At 42.3% G+C, this 11,028-nt stretch overlaps 1 protein-coding gene across 1 annotated transcript in view; it reads right to left on the reverse strand.

Moving 5' to 3' along the window:
• The window catches only part of JADE3 (jade family PHD finger 3), a 45,934-nt gene extending 43,273 nt beyond the window's left edge, over nucleotides 1–2,661 (reverse strand). The window contains exon 1 of the mRNA XM_042809476.1: nucleotides 2,609–2,661. The gene's annotated coding sequence lies outside the window, so the exon portion shown is untranslated. The remainder of the gene's footprint in view (nucleotides 1–2,608) is intronic.
• Nucleotides 2,662–11,028: the final 8,367 nt, after the last annotated feature.

An 11,028-nucleotide genomic window follows, 5' to 3' on the forward strand; every position in this document is an offset into this window, starting at 1 on the left:
AGCAAAGAGTGGCCAGGTGCTGGAACAGGCTGCTCAGAGAGGTGGTTGAGTCACTGTCCCTGGAGATGTTAAAGAAACATTCAGATGTTGTACTAAGGGATGTGGGTTAATGGGGAAATATTGGTGGCAGGTGGATGGTTGGACTGGATGATCTTGGAGGTCTTTTCCTACCTTGGTGATTCTGTGGATGGAAGAAGAAGAAGCAAACAGCATCCTGAAACAACTCAAAACATATGTGTGCATATGCACACACATATATGCATGCGTAGATGTACAAATTACATACACTATTCCAAAAGCACGTAAGGGAAAGCTGTCTCTGCCTTATGTTACTGTCATTGGAGGTGCAGGTTCTTCCTTTTGTAATCACAATAAAGAACGTAAAATTCATGAGTAAAACCTCCATGACTTCTGCATAGCTACTGAAGAACTGTTTCAGGAAAACAGTTGCTTTGGAATCTGTTACTCTGGCATTTCTTGTCATTTTTAGTATCCGCCACAACGTAGCAGGGAGGAACCTATTTATATCTATTCCTAACTCCTACAGCCATGTCAGCATCTCATAGAAATATCTACCAAACACACACTGTTGCAAAAAAAAAAAAAAAGCTTTACTCCCTTTTCCAGGTGTTGCAGAGTTTGAACAAAGATAAGAGAAAACCAAAGAGAACGTTCTGTAAGGAGCTTAAAATGGCTCAATCAACTTTAAGCCAAAGGAGATTAACATGAAAACAAACAAATCAAAAACAGGCTGTGAAAATTTCTCAAGACCTTTTAAAGTTTCCAAGTTCAGAAGATAGAACAGGATGATAGGTAGTACTTCTGCAGAGCAGGAATTACTTGAGTTATAGCATTCCCGAAGCAGATTAAGAAGGCATTCCTGTGAGTGACAAGTTAGGAAGCAGATATACAATGCAGAAAAACACATTAAAGTTTATCAAATTCTTTTTTTTTTCTTTCCAGCCAAACATTTTACTCTGCTGAGATGTGATCCCTTTCCTAACAGTCCTACATCTGAAGTTTAAAAAGCCATTGCACTTCCATTTCCTTCAGTTTTTCCAAATCTGGATAACTAACACAGTGTTTTCCTGTGAATTCTTACAGGTTTATCGTCTCACATCTTTCCAAGGCACATATCTGAAGCTGTTCTGTTTCTCTCCTCACTCAGAGAGGAGAAATAAAGCCCACAGCCAGAATTTATGTTGTTGTATATTTGAATTCTGTAAGTTAACCTCTTAAAAACCTACTTAAAGTAGTTAGGAAAAAAGCAATGAAGTTCAAACGCTTGCAAAACCCAAGGATAACAGAGATCCATCTTATCCAAGCCATTAATTTCACCAGTTTAATCCGTTCAGCACTGTATTTTCCAGCTGCAAGGGCTAAACACGTTATGTTTTAGCTCTACTCACAGTATACAATCAGGTAGGAGGAAAAGAAAAGGCTGTTTTCTTTGTGAAAGAACTGCTAGGTCCTAACTCCTTGAAAACAAAGGGAATGGTATGGGAACAGTCAAGGCCAAAACTCCATTTACAGAAAATCAGTGGGTTATGCCCAACAGCGGCTGCACTCAGACCTTCAGAGCCCACCTGGAGCCTGCAGGTTTGATCTCTAAATTACGGGAATCAGACTCCGAAAACTAGACAAAATTCTGTTGGTTTTTTTTGTTCTTCCATTTTTTAAAAACGTCCAAGTAGAAGCAAGCTTTGAACTGAAAGTCTTGAAGCTGAGATCACTGCATCCCCTCTCTTTGCCCCTCCTTACAGTGTTTGGTAGTCAGCCAAATGGCTCAGCTTAGCTCCATTTTCCACATCAGTCCAAAAGTAGAATAAGTACTAAAACTTGCATCAAGAGAGGGGCTTATAATCACATTAGAGACATGCAACAGAGACTAGCTACTTCGGTTCAGTGGACAGCTTGAACAAGGCTCCATAATGAGGTACAGGTGTTGGCACTAATTAGGAATACTCAGCCTGCTGCTAACATCAGCCCTCAAAGCAGTGACTGCTCTTTAATCCTTTCAACCACATAAAAGGAAAGCAGAGAGGGGCAGACAAAAAAAAAATATCTCTGTAAATGCCCATGCAGAGGATAGAACATTTTTCCTTTCTGAAGTGTGAGGGGAGGAAAAATAGAAGCATCACAAAACTCTGGGAAGTTTACTATGGAGTATCCAAACATGTAAAAAAGAACCTAAATCTTTGCACAGCTGGACTTTTTCTGATTTTAGGAAGAGCACCACAGCATCAGCATGTATTCATCACAACTATCAAAATCTACATGCAGAAAAAAAGCAGCACAATCAGCCCATGTAAATAGCATAACGACATGAAACTATTCCCTCTGTGCCTACCAACAAGGGTACATCACTACAGATTTTAACTGAAATTATTACGAGGACTTGTGCACGCTGGAATCTCATCATTAACAGCTTCTTTTGTGACTTCATCTCCCTTGAAAGCCCTTATGCTCCTTTGGAATCCACAAGGTTTTCATTTAAAATGTGGTATCTGAATGCTGAAGGTATACAGGTTCAATTAAGGCATTGTAAACACCAACATGAGCATTATTTTCTTTTCTTAAAAGAAATATGAATTCCTCCTTCACTTACATGCCAGGTCACGAGGTAGATGTTTTCGCTTCATCTGATGACATCACAAGCTCCTAAAAAAATGAAAGGAGTTGCTATTTAGGGAGGATTGACACCAGGCATTTCATGTTTGAGCTACAATTTCACTTTTGGCAAGTAAGTGAAGGGTATGTCATATTTTTATTGCAATTTCCCAAAGAAAATTACACTTCTAGAACCTAAATTCCCTAATTCTCACTCAGTCTATGGAAAAATAAAATGCACCAACTATACATACAACACACATTACAATATAAAAACACAAACTACTACAACAATAAGTGAATTCATAAGAATAACCTTAAAGTCAACTTTGCCATTTGTATGAACAAGAACCATCTTTATCGATATCAACAAAACGAAACTTGACCTAGAATATTCTGTTTCAGGAATATGAAATAAAGCGTTTAGGTAACTGCCAGCTCATTCAGCTGGTCTAAAATGTTGAATTCCTCTGATATTCAGATGCTTGCTTTATTCTACAGGGTCTTGGATGAAGGGAGCATGTTTATAAATTCACATAAAGGCAAATTAAAAAACAGCTCTAGAGAGAAAGGGTCGAGTAGCTCTGGCCTGAATTCCTCCCCACATTCCTCAGGCTCCTCTGTGATGATCCTGGACAGCTCAGCTTCTCTGGCAGGGGCTCTGCTTACTTGCTCTTTTTAATTGACTAACTCGCTTCAAGCAGTAACAACCATGGGAAGAGGAGGCATTTCTCTGCCCGCAATCCCCTCTTGAGGGGTTACGCACATGTACATTTGAGTCCTATTGCAAGGGACACGACAAAAGCATTACAATTGTTACACCCAGTAGATTTGTGACAATGCTCCTGGGGGTGTCAGCCGCTAAGAGCTGGGAAACGCAGTATTAGAGAGCAGAAACGAAGTATAAGACCGAGATCTGATATCTAGGCACACACACTGCCAGAAGAAAAAGAACAAGGGTGGGTGGAATGGCACTCTCTCCCTGAAATAAACCAGCTCCCAGCCCATGTGTCAGCACCACGCTGCCGCTCTGCCACCCTCCCGCAGCAGAGGGCCGAGTCCCACAGCCCAGCAGCCAGAGGAGCAGCAGGCAGCCGTTACTGAGAGCAGGCATTGCTCAACTGCGCCTGTGCCATCAAAGGAGAGCAGCTCCTTATAAGCTGGAGAGGGGGTGGAAAGAAAATTTTAAAAGAAAGGCCCGCATAATATATTATAGCTCCCCTATTGTGACCCGACAGTATTTTAAAGTTTTAACTACCATTTTCTTTGATTTAAGGTTTTGGGGCTTTGTGTTTGCGTGTTGCTGGGTTACTTTTAAACCATCTCAGTGCCCCTTCCCCAGCTCCTTGCCAGTCCCTGGCTACGTACCCACGACCAGCAGATGAAGCAGCAGCCAAGGCGAGGTGCCCGGATGGTGACTGGCAGCACACAGGCTGGCCTGCGCCTCAGGCAGGATGCAGGCCATTGCTGAGGGACTGGCATGGCTGGATGCGAGCCAGGAGCCCAGCCTCTGGCCTCAGGAGGGCAATCCAGTCTGCAGCCTACAAATGGGGCTGAGCAAACGGGGAACAAGGGAGCCACCACAGAACTTGCCAGGGCTCCGTAGCAAAGCCCCATGGCAGTACTGGCTCGCCCTCCAGCTGAGGGGACTGCATATACAGTGCAGGGGCTGAGGGAGAGATGAGGCTGAACAGAGCGTCCCGGTCGATTTTACAAACCTGACTAAGCAAGATTGTTTCTCACCAACGTTTCATTTCTGAGTTTCCTTCCTTAATGTCCCCCCACTGAATGCCTTTAATGTAAATTTTCCATAGAAACAAAAGCAAAGCCCTGGTCACGGCAGCTCAAATGGAATCATTAAAACGCAGCGGAGCTTACAACTTTAAAGTGTGAACAAAACCACAGCCTCTGCCTCCCAGCTGAACCACAAAACTAATATATTTTTGAATCATTCATTAAAAACACGTTTGTTTGCTCAGTTAAAGGCCAAGATGAACTCCACAATACCAAAAGGTTTAACTAAAATTCTTTCTCTTGTTCTTTAACCATTCCGCTGTACAGCTACCACCTGCAGTACCAGTTTTATTTATTTCACAGTATATACAAAGTAGCAAGGAAAATACAGCTAGCTTGTTTGCTTGCTTTGAGTTGTTTTTTTTTCTTTTCTGTTTTATGTGTATGCCGGGGGGGGGGTCAGTCCTAATACACTGACTCAGAAACACAAAGCTGATTCATCTCAAATGAAGGAGTAGGGGCTCTTTGCCAGAACCCCAGCAGAGCTAGGTGCCAGCCCCCAGGGGCAAACAGAGGCCAGGGGTAACAAACGGGGAGAAGCATGCACTGTACCACAGTTTACCAGCAGAGCCTGGTAAACAAAAAGCAACACGGCAGCAACGGAAACTGCAACACAGTGAAGCAGAAAAGAAAAATTAAAAAGGCTTTTATAGAAACTAAAGACAGCATAGATACAGAAAACAAAACTTGGAAATGCAATGAAGTTTTCCATTAATACTGCCTGTGAAAATACTGCATCACCAGGGGAAAAAGCATCAGACAGATATATTTCTTAAAATCAAACTTTTAACATTAGAAAGGTAATTGGAATCAAGACCAATGCTTCCCTAACTGTATCACACACTGATGGCCACTCTCAAAAAAGAGAATGACAGAGAAACGATCCACAGGGTGCTGGAGAAGGGCAGTGAGATAGGACCGAGAGTGTGACATTGCCCAAAATGCACATGCCAGCTGTGCTTCATAGGGACCCTGCCACCTCTTCATGCCACCCTTAGCAGCAGAAGCTTCCTAGACAAGAGCCAGCATCCCTCCTCATGTGGCTCAAGCCCTCCACCACTTCTCTACTAGCAGCAGACACACAGAGAGCTCTTCCTTTCCTGATGCTCTCAGCATCACGGACACTACTCTCACTATCTTGTTTTTATGCCACTACCTTCCCCAGGCCAAATACAACTGGCTCAGTCACCTCTGCTCACAGACCACGTTTCTTTCATTTCTGATCCTGCTTATTGCTCTCTACTACCCCGCCTAGGGCTGGTCCACAAGAAACAATAGGAGATTGCGATGCCTAAATCCAGGCAAAGTATTTCGGCTGTACACTTCCCTACATAGAAAATTGTTCTTTCCCATTATGCAACTTCCAGGCAGTAGCCCCACATACAAACCCAAGTGTGTTTGCTTTTTGCAATAATGTGGTCCTGCTGCCAAAAAGTTAGGGAAGCTTCACCAGCCATGCACTCCATCCTTCAGGCTTCGTTCAGACTGCTTCTCCAGTTTGTCAGGATAGCTGTTAGCACAAGGCATCTTCCAAGCAGAAGTGGAGCCCACCCAGCTTTAGCTGGATATTTAATAAGCATAGTCCTTATTCCTTGGTCCACACCATTAATCAGTTATTAGTTGATACTGATCCTTGAAGAGACCAAGGTTAAACTCAACTAACTCCACGTGTCTTGTTTAAAATTAATTAGCAACTATCCTCTTAGATTTCCAAGCAACTGCAGACATTCCTGTGAGCACTTCATCTAATCCAGGTCTCCCCAGCTGCTTCTGATAGCATGTCTTGTCTGATAACTTGTATCACCTAACATGCAATTCCCACTTCGCAACTGACTTGCAGAACTGCATGTTAGAAAGTTGGTCTTTGTGATGCTTCATGTCTCGTATTCTATTCACAATAAATCCCACAGATGTAACAACTGCTTAGCTGGGAAAGGTATTAGAAAATCATTTCCAATTTTTTCACAGACTGTTTCAGATATCTAACACATGTAGTCAGCTCCCTACGGACTACCAGTAACATTACACAGATGCCTTACAAAAGGCAGATCAAGCTTTCAGTGCTACCAAGGCAGCACAGGCAATAAAGCCAATAGATTTCAAGGTTACAGATAAATAATAACATCAAGCAGGAAGATAATGGCACTCTTTCCCTTATAACTACAAGGCAAGAATCATTAACAAGTATCCAGACATACAGTGGATACTGCTTTGGTGTAACTGAGGAGATGCTTCCGGGCGGCAATCATCCTAAAGGGGATTCAAAGTAGACTAAGTCATCAAGCTTTGAGAAAAGCATTTTGAAATCCTTAGTAAGCATTCATAATGAACTGGACTGAATTTTTGACTGTTTTAAACTATGATCCGTTGCTTTTCCTTTCCAAGCCTCAAACAGTGCTGTCTTCACTCAATATTCAGGAGCTTCTCATTTTTACCCCTGCTCCAAACTGGCCACGAAGACCCTGGATAAATCTACAAACTCATTGTAGAAACCTAAAATAGTCCATTTCACCTTAGGGAAGGTCAGAGATGCAAAAACCATCTACTAAAACCTGCTACTCCCTGTCACCTTCGCTTCCTCCTTCCCTCACAGAAACACTTTGTTGTACCTTCACAGCCTTGAGCCTACTGTTAATAGTAACTAGCAACTCTATAATTCTCAGCAACCTATTAGAACTTGATGGGAAAATCATTTCCCATAGCGGCTCACCCCATTTCAGATGAACAATACAACAGGATGTCTAGAATGACAGGGTTCATAAGACAACTAACCAGTACCATCAACCCCTTGTTTTATGAATTGCTCTGAAGTCCTTGGCCCCCGGGCACTTGGATGGTGACCCAATGGAGCAGTTACTTGGCCCATGTACAGAGCCAGCCATTCTGCAAAACGCTCACATCTTACTTACTGCTTGAAATTACTTGTTTCACAATGTAATTAGCATATACACAGACAAAAATAAGGAGATTCCAGACCTGAAGCAGCTGCCCTACAGGAAAAAGCCACCAAGATCAAAACACACACAGGATTCAACAAAAACACCCACCTTAACGTGCACATAAAGTCACTTAAGACTCTTGATATACTGGCATTAACGCTGTTGGAACAAAGGAATGGGCCTGTGAGAGATCAGAGGTAATGGGATAAAATCCAAAGGAAAAAAAAATTTCAGCTTAGCATTAAGGAAACTTTATGACAGTAAGAGCTATTGGTCTGCATCCCCAAGGGGAAGTACAGAGGCTGCAGCTCTTGACACTGAAACAAAGACTGGATGTTGGACAAGAGTGCTGGTGCCCACTCTGCCAAAAGAACATCCCCAGTTCTGCATTTCTCAAACTGGCCCGAGGGCGAGGCAGCAACAAATGGCACCCAAGCACAAGAAGGAGAGGCTTGCTTGGCCTGTTGGCACTAAGGATGGCACACACATGTTGCTGTGGATCCACAGTGAGCCCTGTGCACGTCCTCCAAAGCACATAAGCACACCAGTACCTCCTGGTGAAAGCTAAGTAATCTCAAGTGGCTTATTCCAGCCCTACCTCTCCGCCCTCCATCACATAGAGGGCTCTGTGTACTCTGGGGGAAGCTGCAACACGCAGCTGCACTCAAGGACAGTCACCACACAACAGCACAGGCACATGCTCCTCTTTTTCAAGATGAAATGCTAAGGAGATACATCACTTCAGTACAGGATGCTCTTCTCCCTCAGAAAAGCTCATTCTCCCAAAGACAGGTCACACAGCAACACAGAATTATGAGAAAGAGCACATAGGCACAAAGTCAAAGCTTGCAAATTAGCATCAAAGTATTGACGCTGCTGACAGAAGGCTTCCTGAACCCAGGATGCCTGGAAGGGGATAGAAACAGATATGACAAATCTGGTTTGGTGCTACCAAAAAGCTAAAGAATGAAGCTGTCAGCCAAGAAATAAATGTAAAAAAAAATAAAGTGAAAAATAAGCTATTTATGACGATCCGGATCCACAAAACTAACTTCAGTTCATAAGGAAAGAAAATACTACATCTTCCCATCAGCCACTTGTTGGTAAGTTGGGCTTTAACTTTCAAATCTCCTCATTTAACTTGCACATCCTGTTCTAAATACACAGGCTTTTTAGTGCATTTCCTAAAGCAGGGTGATGGCAGCACTATTTCATCTAAAGTTCTGAAGGGAAACTCAAGAAAACATTGTAGAGGCAATCATCTAGACGACCTAAAAGCATCCTTTCCCACAGCTAAGTTTCCATGATTTAATGGAAATTATTTGTGCAAAGTTAAGGACATCTTTAGTGGAGATCTTAAAATAAAAGAAAATGAAATGGTTCATCAAGTGTGAGAACTTCTAAAACATGGTAACAGATGTCATGTTTTTGATGGCAGAGCCACGTTGTTCTCATACACTCCATAGAAAGTCTCATGACCCTACAACAAACACAAGAGCCACAAATGCTGAAAGCACTATCACTGCTGCTTCTTGGATCTCCACACACAGGCAATACAAGCGACCAACGGGTGGATCTAAACTTAGGATTGCATTAAGACCAAACTGTAGACTTCAGAGCTTTCAAGGTTGATCCCTGGCTCCAGACCAACACCCCTCACCAAACCTGTGACATCAGTTACCTGTGAGACCTCACAGAAAAGCTCCCTGTTCCTTCTCTTTTGCCATCACACCAGCGCTTAGACCACCACCTCCCCCTGCAATGAAACTAAATTGAGTGCCCACACCTTGCACCAGGATGATGCAGACAAGGACTGGAGCAAAATCATGGCACAGTTACTGGAGCACCAGACCAGAAAGCACGTCAAATGAGCCTTAATCAACTTCATCCTTCGTGGCTACAAATTCCACAGCAGCAACCAAAAATGCATTTCTCCCTGAAGATGATCTTAAATCACCAGAAGGGGTTGGGGGGTTGTTTATTTTTTAATTGCTATGAAAGAGAAACCTGCGTCAACTCACAAATCTTGTTCCAAAGCCATTCCCGCTCACTCAGACAAAACAAACGAGAAGTTCTGAGGAAAAAGCAGAGAAAATGTGGCCCCGGTGGAGGCAGCAGGCATTAATGTCAGCGCCAAAACAAAGCCAGCAATCAGCAAGACATTTATCTGATGAATTTGTTAGCAGAACTCCTCAGAGAACACTGAATTTACTTCTGCTCAAAATCTCCAGGTATACTGGGGGGTTCAAGATCAAGTGTGACGCAGACTATTCCTTCAGATCACCTGCTGCCAAGAGAGCTGGCTGACAAAAGGGAAAACGTGGCCTTTAATAAAATTGTCTAAAACAGAGATCTTTATAATGTTGCCTAAAAAAAAAAAAAAAAAAAAAAAAAAAAAAAAGCAAGATTCCTGTTTTGTAAAGCTGCCACCTGTGAGAAAGGCGAGAAGCTTTGCCAGAACCAGAGCATTCAGAGCTTCTGGGCCACAGGAACTCGCAAATCAAGAAGGCCCTGCACCAATGACTTGGAGGCAGAAAGAGAATGCAACTTCCAGTACGAAGATTGTGCACTGAGTTTTCACTCCTGTTTACCTGAAGGACAAAAATCAGTTTTTACCTCTATAATCCTGTCAAGATCTGCACAGCTCCACAGAGAAAGTAAATGCAGGAGCTGAGCTCTTCTCCTCTGAGAATGATCATCGCGCAACTATAGTCCGGCCAACTACATCTCCAGATGCCTGTAAGACTACAAAGAGGTGCTGCAGAGCACGTTGATGCGGCATAAAACCTCTACAAGACCCAGAGATGCCAGGTCAGGGAGCAAAGCAAGCTCAGCTTCCCATGTAAGGGCTGGCACTAACACTACTCCTTCAAAATCAAACGTGCACAACCAGTTTGATCATTACAAAACGTTACACCAGTGCCTCAAATTGTTAGAAAAGCTGGTTTCTTTCCTGGAATTAACTTAATGTAAGCTCCCTATGATGATTTCAAGGAGGAAACAGAAAAGCATTTTGACCAAAAAATGAAATAAAATAAAAGAACAGAAAATTGGAAAAGGCTTGGAGAACAAGTGCACCTGAAGTCACTTTTGGAAGCATTCTGGAAATTACTTAACTAAGTCAATGCTTTGCCACTATCTTGTTTTTCCAGCAGTTCTTCTTGCTATATATGTGTGGCTTTTTTTCCCCCTTTTGAAACATGCTTAATATCTGCACAAAGTAAATGGAGCCAATGTACATTTTCAATCAAACACACAGATTCAACTTGCTTAACCAAGCAAAGCATACACATGAACAGGCATAAAAGCATAGAAATTTGTGTGAAATACATGGACAAAACACTAATTAACACAAGCATCTACTGAAAAAAAAAAAAACAACTAAAAAAACCAAACAAGTAAAACAGAAAATGATATTTTATAATGTGAATTACTTAGTTTCTGCAAATGCTGAGAGTCGACTTGTCAGTGGGCAGTAAGTTTAGATAAGCACATGTGAACTCTCACAAATGCACCAGCTACACAGAATATTACCTCATGTAAAAACTGATGGTAGGAAACACCATCTTCTACCAGACCTATCAAATCTACACAGATCTTTCCATTAAAAAAATAAAAAAAGCCCCAAAGGTTTGCCAAAAATATTTTCAGGCTGACTACAAATAATCTGGAAGTCCATTCTGTC

Source organism: Centrocercus urophasianus, unplaced genomic scaffold (assembly GCF_019232065.1).
Source record: "Centrocercus urophasianus isolate 14NV4802_14NV808 unplaced genomic scaffold, USGS_Curo_1.0 seq_12, whole genome shotgun sequence".
Lineage (NCBI taxonomy): Eukaryota > Metazoa > Chordata > Aves > Galliformes > Phasianidae > Centrocercus > Centrocercus urophasianus.